The sequence below is a fragment of the Eublepharis macularius genome, chromosome 5 (genome assembly GCF_028583425.1).
Source record: "Eublepharis macularius isolate TG4126 chromosome 5, MPM_Emac_v1.0, whole genome shotgun sequence".
NCBI classification, from domain to species: domain Eukaryota; kingdom Metazoa; phylum Chordata; class Lepidosauria; order Squamata; family Eublepharidae; genus Eublepharis; species Eublepharis macularius.
The window spans coordinates 121,011,837-121,030,950 of NC_072794.1; the positions used below are offsets into that span (position 1 = coordinate 121,011,837).

Here is a 19,114-nt window from a genome sequence, read left to right on the forward strand (position 1 = left end):
CTGTGCCTGCCTGCACCACTGAATGATGTCCTTTTAAGGCTATCTCAGCTCTTTAAAGCCTGTACTGTTCACTGTCATTGCTCTGCTCTTAGCCTTCCAGGTCAGTGCAGTACTATGATGGCAACATGGCCAGTTCAAATATACATCTGGGAATTAATTATAGCAAACTTCTACATGGAACATTTTGAAAAAACAGCTCTAGAATCATCACCCCACAAACCTAGTGTATGGTTCCGGTTTGTGGATGATACATTTATCATTTGGAGCCATGGGGAGGAAGAATTGATGGGGTTTTTGAATCATCTCAACAACATCCACCTGAACATACAATTCACAATGGAGAAAGAAATCGAGGGAAAACTCCCATTTCTGGATACCTTGGTCATCTGCAAAGCAAACTTTCAGTTAGGTCACAAGGTCTACAGGAAACCAACTCACACTGATCGGTACTTACACAAAAACTCCAATCACCACCCCCGACAGAAAAGAGGCATAATGAAAACATTAGTGGATCGCGCAAGACGGATATGTGAGCCGCACTTTCTCAATGAGGAAATTAATCATCTAAACCACGCACTTCAGGCAAATGGCTACTCCAGAAATGAAATCTGAAGAGCAATCAAACCCAGGATGAATCAAACAACCAAGGAAAAAGAGTCTCCTACAGGAAAAGTGTTTTTGCCATATATCAAAGGAATTACTGATCAGATGGGAAAGCTTATGAAAAAGCATAACCTCCAAGCAGTATTCAGACCCACCCGAAAAATACAACAGATGCTACGATCAGCAAAAGACAGTAGAGACCCCCTCACCTCTGCAGGAGTATACCGTATACCCTGCAGCTGTGGGCAAGTTTACATCGGGACCACAAAGCGTAGCATCCAGACAAGAATAAAAGAACATGAAAGACACTGCAGACTTGGCCATCCGGAAAAATCAGCAGTGGCTGAACATAGCCTAACTCAAACAGGACACCGTATCCTATTCCAGGACACTAAAATACTTGACAGTACTTCCAACTACTTTGTCAGACTGCACAGGGAAGCCGTTGAAATTCACAAGCATAAGCAAAACTTCAACAGGAAAGAAGAAACCTTAAGAATGAACAGAGCATGGTTTCCAGTTCTGAAAAACACCAGGCTAACAAAACACTCTATACTCGACAATAGCCCTGCAGAGAAGATTAGCACATCAAGCACCAATCCATATGCAAAAGAACCTCCTCAGGATACAGTGAAGCCTCCCGCCATTAGCATTCCACACCCTGGGAAACTCTTACAGGATGACTCAGCTCAACCCCACCCCTCCTGAGTAGATACAAATGACCTGCCAACATCTTTTCCACACTGTGACACTGAGAGATCTCTGTCTTTTGGTGCTACACCTCTGAAGATGCCAGCCACAGCTGCTGGCGAAACGTCAGGAACTACAATGCCAAGACCACGGCAATACAGCCCGGAAAACCCACAACAACCATCGTTCTCCGGCCGTGAAAGCCTGCGACAATACATCTAATACACATGACTTCTGATCCTTCTGCCCACTCCATCCAGATACACTAGTCAAAATGAAAGAGATTATGCAAAAGCCTTTAGTTGCCAGCCGGAGTTTATAAAAACCTACCAACCTGTTCTCTTTCTAATTGCGTATGTTTCCCCAAACAGTAACTCTACCAGCCGCAGCTTTAAGAATTAATTACCATGAAAATTCTGGCATTTTCTTTACTGTTGGCAGGGTAGCTTCAGTAAGGCAACGTGTCCTTTATGGATCCATCTGATCTGAGACACCTTTCCACATGTCATTTTAACTTGCTGTATTTTAATAGCTCTTTTGTATTATGAAAAGAAACACAAGATGGGATAGGGAGCTGATAGGGAAACATACGTACTAGTTGGTTGGGTTTCTCCTTCTTTACTTGCTGATAACAAGATTTTTACCTGCCTCTCTGCTCTAATAGAGCCACCAATGCGTCTAACACATTAAAACATACATAACTTCTGTAATCTCAGAATTCTGCATTGAGCAGCCATTACTAGAAAGGTGAAGGTAGGGGTTTTTAGCTAGATCTCTGCAAATGCTGAGCTAAGCTGCCGTGGCATATTGCAGGAAGTGGACTTTAGGCTGGCTGGCTTGCTTTAGCTGTATTGTGGCACTGTTCTTGCTAGTTAAGTGTGAATTCTGTGAATTGCCAAACACCTGCTAAACTCATTTCTCAGCATTTAAGCATTGTGTGTGTGTGTGTAAAGTCATAGCCAACTTCTAGCAACCCCTGCGGGGGTTTTCACAGCGCGGGACTAGCAGAGATGGTTTGCCATTGCCTGCCCCTGCCTTCTTTTATGGTCTCCTATCCAAGTTCTAACTAGCGCTGACCCTACCTACTTCGCTTCTGACAAGATCGGGCTAGCATGGCCCATTCAGGACAGGACAATAATTAAGCGCTAACAAGTTGTGGCCAACTTATAGCAACCCCTCACGGAGTTTTCTAGGCAAGAAATGAGCAGAGGTGGTTTATCATTGCTTCCCTCTTCATTAGGGTGAAGTTAAACATTGCAGTAGATTAATGTATGCCACTGCAAATATTATTCTCCTTTATTTCCTTCCCTCATAATGTCTAGTAAGTCTGATGGGGTGTCTTTGCTGTCACAAGCACAAGGCATTGTAGTGGAAAGAAAAGACCAGGGTCACTGTGCTAGGCAGGTAATGGCAAACTGCCTCTGTTAGTCTTTTGCCTTGAAAACTCCAGCAGGGGTCTCCATAAGTCAGCCATGACTTGATGGCACTTTCCAACACCAGTGGATGTAAAATGTGGGCCTCGTCAGCATCAGCCACTCATTTTTAAATGTCTAGTTTTGCCCTTAGTTGACATTAGACATTCCATGGAGGTGTTAAGATCAGTTTTCTCATGACTAGTAGGTAAAGTGTCAAAGTTGAGGTTAGCATTGGGAAGCGGGAGAGAAAATTGAAGGTCCTGGAAGAAGCAGCGTTATGTTTAATGTTTTTCTGCTGAAATCTTTTCTTTATATAGGCAAAGAAGCCTGACATAGATAAGATAGAAGTACAAAATGTGGCTGTAGAGAGATGCAAAGGCATGTCCTTGTATAGTATTGTGTGTATACAGTCTTATGTAAACGTTTGCAGACTAATCGTGAGACTTTGCAGGGGGGAGGGGAGTTGCTACATCACTGCCAACTTCGTCCTTGATGGTGAGCAAGTGAGCACAATAAAATTTTGCACTTCTGGAAGCTGAGTGAGGGGTGTTGGCAGTGGTACAGCTGGTAGAAGGAAAATGATGATGCTGTACAAGATAAAGAACTGTCTGACTAGGGGGGGGGGGAACTTAAATACTGGAAGAGGCAGGAAGAAGGCATCCTTCACTTGGGTCCCAGAGTAAATGAATAGCAGAGGAGCAGGCAATCCATTTAGACATTCATCTTGCAACAATATGTAAGAAAAGAGCATAGTTGCTACTTCCATCTTTAAATTCACTTATAGACCTTATCCTTGTCCCTTGTGTTTGTTTTAAAGGGTGTTTAGAGTAGCTGATGCACTGTGCTTTTATTTTGCGCAGAATGAATGGAAAAATGTAATCTGAAAGTCAGCCATAATGCCAACCTATCTGTGAGGTTATGACTTACTTTCTGCCAAGTTTTTAATATCATTAAGACATTTTAAAATGGTCTGTTTGTTTTGTATGCTAGATGTGTATGAGATTTTAAAGTCTGTGTCTTTACATCTGATGGTTATATTTTTGATTTTGTATTACTATTTTTTTTTAAAAAAATGTAAACTGCTTTCAGTAATTTCAATAAATGTGGTATACTCCTCTCCTCCCCAAATTTTGTGCTTTATTTCTACCCCAACCCTTCTGCTTTTGCAGTTCTTGAATTTCCTGGTTTTTTTCTCTTTTATTGTCTGAAAAATCACTTAACTAAATTCCTAGGGGTATACTATCAAAAATTATTTGTTCTTTCAGGTGCATCTAGTGCAGAATGGCAGTGCAAGCACTAGCATTAAGAATTTCTTGGGTTGCTTTCTTGAAAGTTATCTTTTGAGTTCTAATGCTTTATAAAGAGGATCAAAAGATTTCTTAGCAAAATGTTGAGACAATAGAAAAGGTGAAATGCTATCTTGGAACAAGATATGTTGCCTAGTCCAGGTGATTCATTCGGTGGAATCAGCATGCGTTCAGGCACTAGATTGCCAGGCAGTTCCAACATAGGTGTGAACGTGAGCCTTTAGGTACTGTTCTTTCCTCTGTTTTCATTCTTAAGTACCAAAATAACAAACCTCCAAACTTTTTGAACAAAGTAAAGAAAGTATTGAAATAAATGTGTTTACATTTTAAATTTCCTGAAGAAATAGAGACTAAACAATTTAAATGATCCATTCTTAAAACAGTTTTTGCTATGGGTAACATTACTGGAAGAGTTCTTAGGGTTTATCAGTGGTAGGTTGTTATGGGGATTTTCCCCCCAATTGTGCATAATCCTGTGACTCAGTGAAGGAAGTTATGGCCTTCAGTTTGCAAGACCTGTGCAAGGCTGTCAGTGATAAGACATTTTGGAGGTCATTAATTCATAGCGTTCCCACTAGCCAGAAGGGATTTGATGGCACAGAATATAAAAATAATTTTGTGTTTAGTAGAGGGAAATATATCAGTCTGAAACAAATTACAGAAGCCTATTTTAAGGATGTATTTGTCAATTAAGTTATCCCATGTAGTAGTAATTTAGATTTACAGTCCATATGATCTTGAATGTCTGGGGCATATAGCAACAGATTTTTTTAAAAAAGGAAAGCTATTTTTTTTTAAATGGAAAGCTTTTAAAAGGAAAGCTCAGAAACCCATTTTCTCAAAAAAGGCGAAAACACCAAACTTCTCTTGTTAAACTTCCAATAGAAGAGAATGTTGTAACTGGAAAGGATAGCAACAGAAAAGCCCTCATTTAGACCATGAATGATGGCAGTAATACAAGGCTCTGATTCTAGACTTCTCTAGGATTGCATAGAGGACCCCCCCCCCTCTCCTGGCTTGCTGCTAGCTAGCCATTTAATTTGAGGTGTTGGGCTAGAACCTGGGACCTTTATGGGAAGGTGGAATGAGATTGGTGCAGAACCTGAAACATTAACCATTGAGAGTATCTAATGGGTCATGCAAATATTAGAATTGTCTAACAATCTGGTTTGAAGCCATGTTGGTCCCTCAGATGAGGTAGAATATTAGGAAGTATATTTTGTTCCAATATTTGTTCAATTTAAAGTTGCATCGTTATATCTAATAGACAAGGCCTTGCCCCCTAATGAATCAGTAGTGTACCATAGTTCAGGTCCTTTCAGAGAGCAGAATTATGTACCATTTGGTCTGTAGAAACAATGTATACAGCTCAAAGACAGACTGCAGCTTCCAAAATCCAAACTTCTGTTTCAGTGGGACTTGCATATGAGTCAATAGCAGGCAGCTTGTGAGGGCATGTGTTGGAAAATACTTATGTTTAGCTCTTGGCTATAGCTCTGTTCTCGGAAGAGGAACTATATTGTTTCAACAAGGCATAAAACAAACCCAAGAAGGATGTTTTAGGCATATGGGTATTTGGTAACTCTAGAATACTGCTGTCTTTCTAAATATTCTTTGCGCTTCTGTATAGGTATGGTAGCAGTAGTTTCCCCCTACAAAACTATTAGATTCCCGCCCACCGTCAAGTATATAGATTACGAGAATAAGTTTATATGCTGTTTCTTGGTGTTTAACTTGGCGTATATGTTTTAATATGACCCCCAAACCCAGCAAAATAATGTATTGTTAGAAATTAGAGTTGTTGCCAAGTAGGACAAAGTTCACATCATGTCGAGGTTGACTTTATTAACCTTATTTAAATAACACATTTTTATTCTGCTATTTCTCAAAGGAACTCAGGGTGGTGGTGTACATTGGTCTCCTCTCTCCTGTGAAGCATGTTAGAATTTAATGGTGGCGCTGAACAGACTTTTTGCAAGTTAGAGCTGTATATAATGTTTGCAGCTGTCATTCAGGTAACCTTGAGGGTCAAAACTGGTAGATAGCTTTGAAAATGCCAACATTCAGTTACTAAACTGAGTCCACTGAAGGGACGGGCTCCTTAAATGTGCTCTATTGAGTACAGAATCATCCTTTTCGTGGGCAGAATTGTCTGACACTCACAGTGTTGCTCAGGATAAAAGCCAGGTAAACCATGGCTGCCTGAAAGGAGGCCCATTCAGGACAAATTCACTCTTATGAAGCCCTCCTCAGGAGACTTTTTCAGGCCTGGAGCCAGGTGCTTCACAGTTCTGCTAATGGGCTGTCATTTCTCAATAGAGACATCTGTGTTGCTTCCCAGGTCATGTATAAAACCTACTAATTTTAGCTCCTAAGTGCTTCACTGATGTTGTGGACCAAGAATGCTAAAACAATACTTGCTGCACAACAGCTTTTGTGACTGTGTGCCTTAGCACCATTGTAACTGTGAATAAAAAAGCAGGCAGCTTTAGAGGGAAGAAGACAACTCGCCTATTGACTAGATGATTTCACACTAAATACAGAGTGGTAGAATATGCAGAGTAGGATCCAGGTAGGCAGGCCATCTGAAACACATATTTTGGAAGGAGGAGCACTGTTAACATCTGTGGACAGGTAACTGTACTAACATTGTATTTCTCTACCCCAGAAGAATTTTAAATATTAGTGAATGTTCTCTTTGGGCAGTGCAAAGGCTATGTTAGGTGGTTTCTTATATATACAGACTTGCCAGGTAACCAGAAATACAGGCTTCAGCAAGAGGGTTATAGGTGAACTTTTTTCTTTCTTCCAGTGCTAGTATGCACTGCTAATACATACTACCAGGAATGGGAAGTGGGTGGTTCTTGTGAACATGCTTTGAGACCTGCCATTTACTCTGTTTTCATTGGCAGTTCCAACAGTTTTATGTCCTGACCATTGATACTTTCACTTATCTATTAAGATCTGGTTTCTTTGGTTTTTCTCTTGATTAAACTCAAATGTACCTGCTTGCCTGAAGATACGGCTACAACAGTGGAACAGTTCTTGTATAAAGCAGTTTGCTGCAATTGCAAGAATGTGAAGGGAATCTACATTAAAAGACACAGCTCAGGGGCCACTGTCACCTCAAAAACAATTGCGGAGTAATGGCTCTTTTCTGTAATCACATCTGGAATTAACAACACAGCTCTAATCAGCTCTGCTGTGAGTGGATATTGCATTGAGGTGTTGTGCATTTTTTCAGCCCAGTGTTTGATTTTTCTCTGGCCAGTATTTTTGAATGGTTTGTGCTTGGAAAGATGGGTTCTACTGATGGGGATGTGATGCTTAGCCCTTGTGTAGCTGAGAGGACAAAACAAAGCACATGCAAAAATCCCATCCCTTCATAGTATTAGCTATTCATTGCAGCCTGGCAGCTTTTAAACAATGTTGGCCTGTTCAATAGTTAGCCTAATGTAATGTAAGAATGTGCAGTGGGAGGGAGGCTTCTATAGATGGCATCAGATTGTTTAAGCAGACTATATGTTCTGCCCTTTGGTCTGGGAAATGTGATATATTTGAAATAGTTCTGGATCTATGAATTGTGAACTTAAAAATATTACAGGTTGGAGAATGTTGAACATGTAAATGTCCCATTGACAATAGTATATGTTCAGAGGGGCTGGGACGCACTGATATTGCGCTTTTGATTCTTGTTGCTGCAATAATCTCCTATTTCCATGTGCTTTCTCTTTATTTTCTTGAGTGCTAGATGACCTGGTGTGTTGAGAGAGGCTTTGACAAATTTTCTTTGGGCTCTAGGATCCAATCCAAAACTTTAGGATGCATTTTTCTGTGTTTTGTATTTGAATGACCATATTTTCTAATTATTGCTACCACAAACCTAGCTCTAACCTCTTCACAGTTTCTTGTAACTTTTTAAAAACTTTGGCAAAAGTGGTGTAGTATAAAAAAAAGAGGTAACTCTGGTTGTCATCACCACAATCAAAAGCTAACCTCTAACCTTCATCTAACTTCTTGATTTCTCATAATTCCATCAGTGCTTTAAAAAGCTCCAGTTAACTGAATCTTGTAGCCAGTATACAAAGCAGCTGGTTAAAAGTGAATTAATCGGCCGTCACTAAAAGTATAAAGTTAAGCTTACATGTAAACAAGCAGTGACTTATCGTGCACATTTTTTGTATGTCATACAACAAAGTAGTCTGATACAAAATAGTAAATAAATGTTGTACTTAACTCTAAGTAATGCCTCAAGATACTACAATAAAATCATTGCGTGAAAATACTAGGCGCCCCTGTGAAATTTCTAGGTGCCACAGAGACTTGTCTTTGTCAAGCCCTGTGTTGAGAGATGAACTCTGGTCATATTACTTGAATGAGGGCGGAGACAGAATAAATCATTTCTTTGGCAGGGAGAGAGCGAAGCACCTTTGAGAATTCTTCAATTCTAATATTTATTATACAAGGAATTGTTTCTTCATTTGCTATGTTAACTGTGTTTCAAAATATATTGTTAAATGTGCTGAAAGAAGCTGAGGGCCCATTAGGAGTTGTGATGGTGGGAGGAAGAGAATTAATTTGAAAATCCTGCCCTCCCCCCAAAAAATCTCCCCCCTCCCCAGATTCTCTAGGGGCCAACTTACATGTTCTAATGTTGAACAAGTTTCGTCTGGGTTTGCGACTTGATTAACTTTCCCTACAGCCACATAGCAGTTGCAGAGAACGGATCCATCTGGGGACCTATTCTGCTCGGGATCATGGCACGGAAGAAGTAAGGAGGCTCCTGCCTTTCCTCTTGCCATTTTTCTGAGTTGAAAAGGCCCTGGGACAAAATTATTTTCCCCATTTTGGAGATGCACATGTACAGAATAATTACTAAAGAGTTTGAGTAATTTCCTTTCCCTCACTCTTATCTTTTAACTAACTAACCATCCTTCTAGGACACATTCATTTCTCATCAGGCCATTTTAGGGTGTTTATTTATTTTTCCCTCTGGTCAATTTACAAAGTCATATTTTTCTGGATACTTGGGGAGAGTCCTCAAAGCATGTCTAGGTGGCCTGTTTTTACTGCTTTTGTAATTGTTACGTGGGCCAACCACTTCACTGTTAGATGTTGAAAAGTACTTAACTTCGGTTTCCTTTCCCCCCCAGTCCCTTAGAGAGAAATTGGGAAGACATCTAGCAGGTGCTGTTAACACTGATGAGAGATCTTGTATGCCAAGGTATGAACTTTTTTTTTGCGTACCCTGTGTCATTCTGACTCCTTAAGTTTCTTCAGATCGTTGGTTCATCTGGCTCTGTAATATTTACAGTGGCTGTGGTTCTTCAGTGTCATAGGCTGCTGTCAGAGATCCCTTAACGGAAGTTTGAAGCCCGGCTTTGAATCTGAGAGCTTCTGCATGCAAAATATGTGCTCTGCAACTGTACTGTGGCCTCTCCCAAATTACGAAATTCTGGGGGTTGAGGAAGAAGCAACAGGTGGCTTAAAAGCAGTTCATATGTTACAAAACTTAACAAAAGTAGTGTGCTTACACAATTTAGTTTCTGCTGTAACTTAAAATTTGATATAAACTGTTCACTGGTCTTTTGAGAAAGATTGTTTCATCTGTATGTTCCTTTATAGAAGTGGGTTGCTTAGTTACTGCATTTCTAAATTTTTAAATTTCTTGACATTGTTTTGCTTAAATCTTGGTTGTTGGGATGGATGTACCACCTTTTCCTATTTATCTGCATGTCCAAGTACATCTTTGCATCTGATGCAGACTTATTGTTGACACAGAGTTAAAGAAGTTGGGCATACCCAAATTGTGTTTCACGATTTCTAAAATGGTGCTCACATGTTCCCTCATGAGACAAAGCAGGGAAAAGGATGTGAGGTTGATGGATTTTGGCTGACAGCAGTTTAAAACTTGATACACTATATGGATCCAGGGTTTTGAGTATTTCATGAGTGCATTTTGGCAACGAGCCAGCTTGCATTTACACACCTGTTCAGTAACCTGCTTTACAAGGTAAAATTACATACGAATTGAGCTAGCTCCAAGGTCAATTACTGCAACTTGGTTTAGGAGCATGGTTTTTTCTGTTATTGTGGTCATTAATAAAACCACAGAACTGGACATTGTCCATTCCCATCCTCACCTTCAGCTAATAAATCCTGGTCATAATGTTGCGCAAGCACTGAACTTGTACGCTGCAGAACAGGTGTTTACTGGCAAATAGCTTGAGATGGCTCATTGAGATAAGAAAAGATCCTGTAGTGTAGGACAAGCAAAAATACACCAGAGCAACCGCCAACTTGACATCGGAGGGAGAGGTAATTCCTAGATCCTCAAATATGAATATCAGTCCAGACAGTTAATGTAAGCACATCCTAATCTTCAGATGCCTTATCAAGGATAACTTTTTATTGGGCATATCTAAATGTCACCCAGAATCTTGTCCCAAGTTGCAGTAGGGTTAGTTTCTGATACCTTAGAAAAAATGTGTGCATGGAAGTACATGTGTATAATATGGGCTATTCAAGAACATGGAAACTGCCTGGCCTGAATTACACTCATATGAAGCATAAGACAAGAATTCATAGTATCATACGTTACTCTTAACTCCACTGAGATTCTTTGTTTCCCCTTCCCCTCCACCAGCTGATCTGATGAGCCTGTTCCAAAATTGTATATCTCCAGTAGTTTAAAAAACCCTAAAATGTTGTCTGATTTGTAGCCTTGGCTCTTATTAACCAGACCTTCCCCTCTCCGCTCTCTCTATCATCCTGCTTGCATGGCTTGAATAAACCATTTTAAGTAGCATTATGGCTAAGGTGCTTTGCAAATGCTCTAAGAGGCGGATCAGTACTATCCCAGTTTTGTAGTTGCTGAACTCAAGTTAAAAGTGCACTGTACAAGGCCATTGGTGGTTCAGGGAGAATATGAATGTGCTTCTCTTAGAGTTTTTGTGGATCTCACTTGCTCTTGCTGATTTCAGGAATGACTGCAGTTTCAGTGCAACCCCTGCTAGCGCAGCCTACAGCAAACTACTTAAATTGTTGTGCGTATATTTATGCAATATAAAATGCTTATCACTGACCTATATCCTTAGGCTGTCAGTCAGAGTGCTCTTAAATGGTTTTGAGCTATTCAGCTGCTATGCAATTATGGTGTATTGGGACTCTTCTGTAAGATTGGTTTTCTAATGTAATTCATTATAGTTGGCCAGCTTATCCATTCCAAGAATTCATAGTGGATCTTTGCATTTGCAACAAGTATATTAAATCCATTTATCTGTAAACAGCATGAAGATTGTACAGTTTGCTACATTATAATTTTTATTTACTGCTTGGGTTAAATATCTCCAATTCTGCTTGGGGCCTTAAATTATGTTAAGTTCCAAAGGGGTACCCATGATAGTTAAAGCTAATTACAAATTAGTCTTTAAGGTGCCACAGGTCTCTTTGTTGTTATGAAAGAGGAGTTTAGCAATCCATTTAAAGTGAGGTCTTTAAAAACTGGCATCTAAGGTCTAGCTCAGGCAGCTGTTGGCAAAGTAATAAGAGATATTGAAAGTTCATACGAATGAAAGGCTTGATGTTTGTAGTTCTTTAATTTGGATGGGCAAAGTGTGAAGGTACGTGTGCTCTGTTGATAAAATTAACCCTTGATTAAAAAAAAAAGTCATGTAATTTTCAGTGGGTTTTTCCTGGAGTATGTTCACTTTTGCCATGACTTTTGTCATGCAAGTGATAACATTTTAAGTGACAGTCTGGCAAGCAACTTGTGGCTCATTTTAGACACCATGGTACACTATGTATTGTGCTAACCAAAGTTCAGCACCCGAATAATGGTTAGAGCTTCTAATATACAAATAAACTGTTAATCTGCAGTTCTTTTTTTATTTCTGCTCAGCACTCAAGTTTGCAGTGACCATAATTACAATTCGTCAGTTCACATAACATGCCAGACTGTCGCTGGCAAAAATCATGGGTTGCAAATCAATTTCAAATGGTTTTTTTTTTCTGATTCTGGTTTGTTGAACAATTGCAAACCATGGTTTGGCAATTTAGACAGCACATTAAATCATATTTTAGACAGTGAGTAGAACCCAGCCATTTTTTTTGCTCAGTCTTGGACAGTTCTTTACTACATCCCCCATCACACATGTCTATATGTCCTGTGATTCCAAGAATACGCTTTTTTATGGTTCTTTTCCTCAGAAAATCTGACTGAATCCAGCCTAGTTCTGTTGCATTATTTTATGTATCAATGTATGTAGAAAAAATGTGGGCAATTTTATTGCATTTATTGTAGTATTCTTACTGCATTTTAATTTTTTTTGCATATTTCTTTAACTCTCCACTTTCAATCTATAAATAAGCTAAGAGAATTGCAGCATAATATATATTCCATTATTTGTTTGTTCCTTTTTTACAGTTGTAGAAAAGAATTTGCATATAATAAGCTTAATTTATACTTCCCATGGTGCTGTTAGCATTTCTTAATGCCTGAATATAGAACTTCCTCTTCAGTATTACTCATAGTTAGACTTTCCCCTCCAGTGTGTAAAGCAGTAGTCTTGTAAAATGAAGGAAGTGAATGTTGCTGCTCAGAAAAGTCTTCAAGTAGAACAGCATTTTCTCATTCTGAGAGGGGAGGGCATATTAGCATGGGTGATTCCCACCAATTAGTCAGAGACAGGTCTTAATACTAAACTAACTGTCTTGACCAGTGGTGGTCACCCTCTCTTCTGTTCTTTTCCTGCCTAAAAGAGGAACACTAAAAGCCTCTCACTATCTGCTAATTATTATTTCTTCCTAATTCTGCTTCTGAATTTTGAAACATTCTCTTCTATCAACAACTCAACACGTTCCATACCATCTGCCTTCCTTGCCGTTTGTCACAAGGAAAAAAGAAAGTGAAACCAAGAGGCTGCAGCCTTAACATGGCCATAATGGAAGCAATGGCAGCAGCAGGCTATAGGTAGCCACAGCTCTCAAGAGGATAGCGATTTCCTTCACTCCTAAAGGTAGGAAGCTGGGATCAGCCCTTCCGATCTCTTGGGACACAGCTGCCTGATGCCACGATGGCTATACAGTAGGAAACATGGGAGATGAGTGAGCGGTGCAAGATGCCAACGATGAGTATCAGCATGGCCTAGATGGGGATCTTTTGGGGTGGGGAAATTCCCACGAGGGAGAGCAGAACAGCATTGGATAGCCAATGACATCTGTCATAGGCTGACCTGGGATGTCTCTGAGAGGTACAGGAAGTGTACATGGAAGGGAAGGAGCTTAAGGGAAGGAGCTTAAGGCTCAGGGGCTTCAAGCACCTCAGTGACTGCCCCCACCTTCATGTAGCTAGATGGCTGTGGAGTGCAAGATGGAGGAATCTATGTCCCCAATGGCAGGTACAGCAGTAGCATCCTGTAGAGGGTGCAAATGGAACATCTCATGCACACATTTTTGCCTTTCCATGCTCCACCCTCTTTCACTTTGAGGTATGAATATGCCAGGAACAGCCTCCCTAGGTCCAAGTTGGGCATGGAGCCAGGCTGCATTTTGCAAAGCAGCACAACCCTATACCACCATGCAACCTTAAACAACTCTGAACAGCCCAACGATGGAATCATGTTTTTTTGAGACTTCAGTAGGCAGGTAAGAGGGGAGATATCTGAGAGAGAGAGCTTTCTTGAGTAACTAAACATCTCTCTGAATGGTTATCAGAGCCTACTGGCCAGGGCTGTTCTTGCCCTAGAGCTATTGAACATATTAATCTGACCAGGGAGGATGGCTATCCAACAGCTAAACCTAAGGGATCTGAAAAGAAAAATCTTGCTTCCCCAAAAGCTCTACACTTTACTAAGTGGAGGTTAAGTGTCAGAGGTACTTTACTTAACATTGCTAGGATCTCTTACAGGTTCCACTGGCAGAGGCAGTAGGAAACACAGGAGATGAGTGAGCAATGCAGGATGTGATATTTTGCTCCAGAAATTCCCTGAACAGTTCATAAAATGTTAGCAATTCTGGATGGAGGTGCTAGTTCCGTCCCAGAGGCTGTGTGGCACAATCTTCTCTCTGTGCTATTCTTGCCCTTTCAGTAGTAACCTTGGAGGACTGCCCGCCAGGCACTCACTGCTATCCAAGGGCTCCACCCTTGGTCTGCTCACTTCTTCCAGAGCCTTCTCTAGGCCTTGGTGTCCCTCCTCTGTCAGCATGGTAGGCACATTAATCCATTTTGTTCACTTGCTTCTGGATTATGGGTTTTTACAGAGACAGCCACCTTAACCTGCAACCTAAGAGTATGCTTTTTTTCTTACTGGGAATAGACAACTCTCTCCATTCTTCTTAGCAGATTCCTTGTAAGTTGCATTGGGGCAGCATGAAACCACCACCACCACCACCACACACACACAAGTGACACAGCATAGAAATCACTTAGATAGATAATAGGGTCTGGTTGGCTTCTACTGTAAATGATCTCTGCCTATTCATAGAAAGAATACAAGTTGACAAATAAGCCTCCTAGATCATGAGAGGATACAAGTGGTCTGTATTGTCCTTGCACCCCATCAAGGTGTAATGGCAGCCTACTGTGACTTCATGCTTGGGTGACCTCAGCAATGGTTTTTTCTATCTTAACAACAGAAAACAAGAGGAAGATGCTTGTTAACAAAATAGGAGATAGTGTGATACAAATGGGGCATCCTCTCCAAGGGAAACTTTGTAAGCAGATTATGGTGTGGATTGCTACAGCTATTGACCAATTGGGCCAGGTGAGGAGGTACCCATTTGGGCCAGCAGACCTAAGGGGTCCCAGGTCCTTGACCAGATGCAGAGGATCAGCCTACTGGAGGTCAGCTCTGTCTGTTTCTCTCTTCTTTTCCTGATGGAACATTCCCCTGGGCTCATGAGAACAGACAGTATTATGGGCAAGGAATTTATGAGTAAAGCAGGGAGACACCAAATAATTGTCACCCCAAGAAGAGCCTTCTAATTTTGACCTTGTCAGAAAAGGTCAAAAAATGCAATGCCAATAAAATGCAAGGCCAATAAAACCCAAAGGCCAGGTGGCTGAGCAGACAGATCATAGATTATAATGAGGGATGCTCAAGCCAAATATTTTTGAACATGTGTCTTAATAATAATAATAACATTCAGTTTATATACCACCCTTCAGGATGACTTAACACCCACTCAGAGTGGTTTACAAAGTATGCCATTATTATCTCCACAACAAAACACCCTGTGAGGTGGGTGGGGCTGAGAGAGCTAGAAGCTGTGACTGACCCAAGGTCACCCAGCTGGCTTCAAGTGGAGGAGTGAGGAATCAAACCCGGTTCTCCAGATTAGAGTCCTGCGCTCTTAACCATTACACCAAGCTGCCTCTCTCTTGGAGGCATCAAGACACATGGGAAATTGAGATGCATCATTTTCTTAAATTAGGCTATTACACTCCTATAGCCCATTGTGCAGTTCTTTGGGGCACGTATCTCCTCTACGAATCTGATGTCTTCTATTAGACCTATGTATAGTGGTATAGGTGGACACCCTGGTTCTTTAGCTCCTATATACAAGGTTCATGTATCCAGATAACTGTTCATCTCCCATTTCATTTATATGTAATGCAGATAGCTTTTCTAGCATATGATCCTGTCAGCTTCATTGGCCCTGCCATTCAAGCTCCATAGCAAGGTCTCTCTATTGCTGTTGTCTTTTAGGTTCTCTTTCTTTTAGCTTGAGGTGGGTAGACGTGTTGGTCTGCAGTAGAAGAGCAAGATTCAGATCCAGTAACTCCTTAAAGACCAACAAGATTTTGAGGGTAGAAACTTTCAAAAGTCAAAGTTCTTGTACCTTCTGAAACAGGAAGCTTTGACTCTTGAAAGCTTATACCCTGGAAATCCAGTTGGTCTTTAAGGTGCTACTGGATTCATATCTCACTCTTCCATTTAACTGGAACTTGGCAAGAGGGGCCCTTATGTACTCTATTAGGATGGGTTGTCCTTGGAACAGACCTACAATTCTAACTCTCATCACTCTAAAGAAATTGCTCATCCCTTATCTTATGTTAACCACCCCATCAACAGGAAGGAGTGGTTCACAGTGGATTTGAAAAAGATGCGGAAGTTATTTCTCAGGATAACAGTTCCAATTAGGAGATCCAGTTTTCAGTTCAGGATCATTCCACCTTCCCAAGATGAATAAAAAGTTCTTCAGTTTGACACTGAGCTACATGCCATCCTTCTTTGACCTCCAGCTCTGGAAGGATCACAACCCTTTCAATGTGTAGGGCAGCAACTACTGCAGTCATTTTTTTGGCTAGTGCCTTAGTTGCGGAGTAGAACCACTACTTGGGCACCACTGCCTGGGTGTCTTCTTCTGCCATCAGTCGACTTAATTAAAATACCCTTGCATTGGCTGTTTGCAGCCTTGGCAGACAGGTCTTCCTACTACTCATTCAGATTAAATGTCAGCTGTTCCCTCCTAAAATGAGAGCAATTGCTTTTGAACATCCCATGCTAAGATGCCCTCCCCTTCAGAGTGAGAAAGGATCATTGGATTTATTGTGGTGGTTCTTTCTACTCCGAGGAAAGGAGGGAATCTTACCACACCCTGAATTAAGGGGGGTGATTATATTCTCCTTATGTTGTTAATTATGTTAATTATCTTCCTATCTTCTTGTTTGTTACCTGCTTTGATCAGAGTTGTACAGTAGTCATTTGCCACATGGGTCTCTGTAGTTTCTTTCTGAGTTTTAGAAGTGTTTTATATGGGTTAAGGAACACCTGAACTGAGGATTAGGGTGGCCCCATGACTTGAGACAGGCAGTTATGGAATTAAGACCTTCCTTCTTGTCTGACTGGTGGGAATCACCCATCCTAAGATGCCCTCTCTTTCTCAGAACAGAGGTAGGTCCAAGGTCAGAGCAAGTCCAGGGTTCCTATTTATGTAAGAGAAGTTTTTGCTCAGTTGTTAAAGATATGCTTTGCAGACAGAAGGTCTTATCATTATCTATTCTGAAGCATTATAACAAGCAATTGTCAGGGAAGACCTTTCTCTCCCTGAGACTCTGGAGAGCTTGTGCCCAAGTAGACCGTGAAAGTGTGATACTTGTCTTTATATGGCATGATGCCATTCACGGGGAGGGTAGACTATAAATCTGGTGGTGGTGGTGGTGGTGGTATTTTTGGCTTTGCACAGATTTCCCACCATTTTAGGTAAGACTGATTTCAGTTAGAATGTTGGTTTTAAATTGGTTAACCTGAGAAGAATTCTGCTGTTAACTCCAAATAATTCTTAAAAAATGGTTTTGCCCTCTCATTTTCAAACTGTTATTAATGTTGGGGGTGGGGGGAGGGGAGTTGTAGACATCACACTTAGTTTGCAAATAAAGGAGAGCATTTTTTATCAGTCTGGTTTGCATCTATGACATCATTCCATTCTTGTTTCTCTCTGGCCACAGAGGAGGCTGACCTCCTCTGTGGAGCTTTCTTTGATTGCTGCTAGCATTTCCACATGTGCAAGAGTAGTGTTTTTTCAAGTCAGCCTTAGGTGCATGGAAGCACTAGCAGCATAGGAAGTGAGCACTGTAGCAGCCAGAGAGAAGTGCAAGGGGAACGATTGTCATAGGATCCAAGCCACTGTCTAGAGTTACAAGCTTCCTTACAAAAAATGTGTCCCTGTTTGAAAAGTTCTGATTTAATTTGATCAATTAAGATTGAGCACTCATGTCCCAACAGTATATCTTCCACTTCTTGATGTATCTGCACTTGGCTCTGCTTTTTTAAAGAAGAAAAACCGAACAATCCTGTTTGACCAGTTAATGTCGTCAATGTCTTCACTGTATTGTGTGCTCTGTTGCCTGGAGTCTGGTGCATTAATAACTAAAGAGGCATTTGTTACTTGTATGTTATAGATTAGTTTATCTTATGGATCTCAGGAAATGGGTTCTGGTCCATAAAAGTTCATGCTTCAATACATTTGTTATAGGTATTACAACAGTCTTGGTGTTACACGCTAACACGGCTGCCTCTTTGGAATATTTTTGTGTCGTAGTTACATTAGTTTTGGATGCAGCAAACACTTTGAATTAGTTCAGTTAGGACTCTGCAGTTGAGAAGAGGCTTTTGCTTTTTTTCCATGCACTTGCTTATTCTCCCCCCCCCCTTCATATTGCCAAGCCCTTTGACCTTTTGTCCACATAACTCTAAAACTTCCTGTTAAGATACAGTTGTTAAGCTATATAGAGATTTATGGGAACTACAGTGAGATAAAATGAAGCACAGATTCTGCATTATGGCTTTACTCAAAAGGGCAGTGTTCAAGTACTATGATACAATAGTGAAGCTAGAGACATTGTATAGAAAGAACTCTGGGCAGTATTAACACAAGTTTTCAGGGAAGGCACCTAGCCAGAGCCCTACAGGCTCTAAAGTTTTCCTGACAGACTAGCTAGGAATTGTTGGCAGTTTGTTTTGCAGGTTCTAAATAATGAGTATCATTCCTTAGATAATAATCTTATTCTTATGTGATCCAGCTAGTCCAAGGAAGGATTTTTATTTGATGACCTTTCTATTTTCTCCGAAAGCAAACAATTGAAGTGGAAGGCCTGGCTTATATAAGATTTTAGGTGCTACAAAATACTTCAACAGGCCCTTGACTGTTCTGCCTAACTCTGGATATCCTTGAACAATCTGCCCCTGCTGTTGTAATGATGTGTGTCATTTCTGCCAAAAGCTTTATGACAATTGCCTAATTAAAATTCCCGGCATCCTTGTGAGGAAATGAGGCCAGGTGGTAGTATTTTGCATGTGGAAACCAAAGCTGAGAGTTGTAAGTAAAAATGAACAGTCCTAATCCGTCAGATTGGTGATGACTTTGGTACCTTCCATAGCATGTGGCGGAGGCATCTGTGAGGTAGTTACAGAGTACAGTGTGAAAATGGAGCTCTGAGTGTAGATGGACACAAGACAGTCTCTGAGTTGCTCTGGAGTAGAGATGGGCAAGAAATGGGAAAAAACAAAATGAGCAATTCATGTTTCATCACATACCACAAATCATGAACTTTCACAAATCATGAACTTTCACAAAATTGTCCCGTTTCGCAAAACG

At 40.7% G+C, this 19,114-nt stretch overlaps 1 protein-coding gene across 2 annotated transcripts in view; it reads left to right on the forward strand.

Annotated features, from left to right (window-relative positions):
* RAP1A (RAP1A, member of RAS oncogene family) overlaps nt 1-19,114 on the forward strand; it is a 114,957-nt gene that overhangs the window by 53,033 nt on the left and 42,810 nt on the right. Inside the window, exon 2 of one of the 2 annotated variants that reach the window (XM_054980845.1) lies at nt 9,169-9,239. The exons of the other annotated variant lie outside the window; for it this stretch is intronic. The gene's annotated coding sequence lies outside the window, so the exon portion shown is untranslated. The remainder of the gene's footprint in view (nt 1-9,168; nt 9,240-19,114) is intronic. 2 annotated transcript variants of the gene reach the window in all.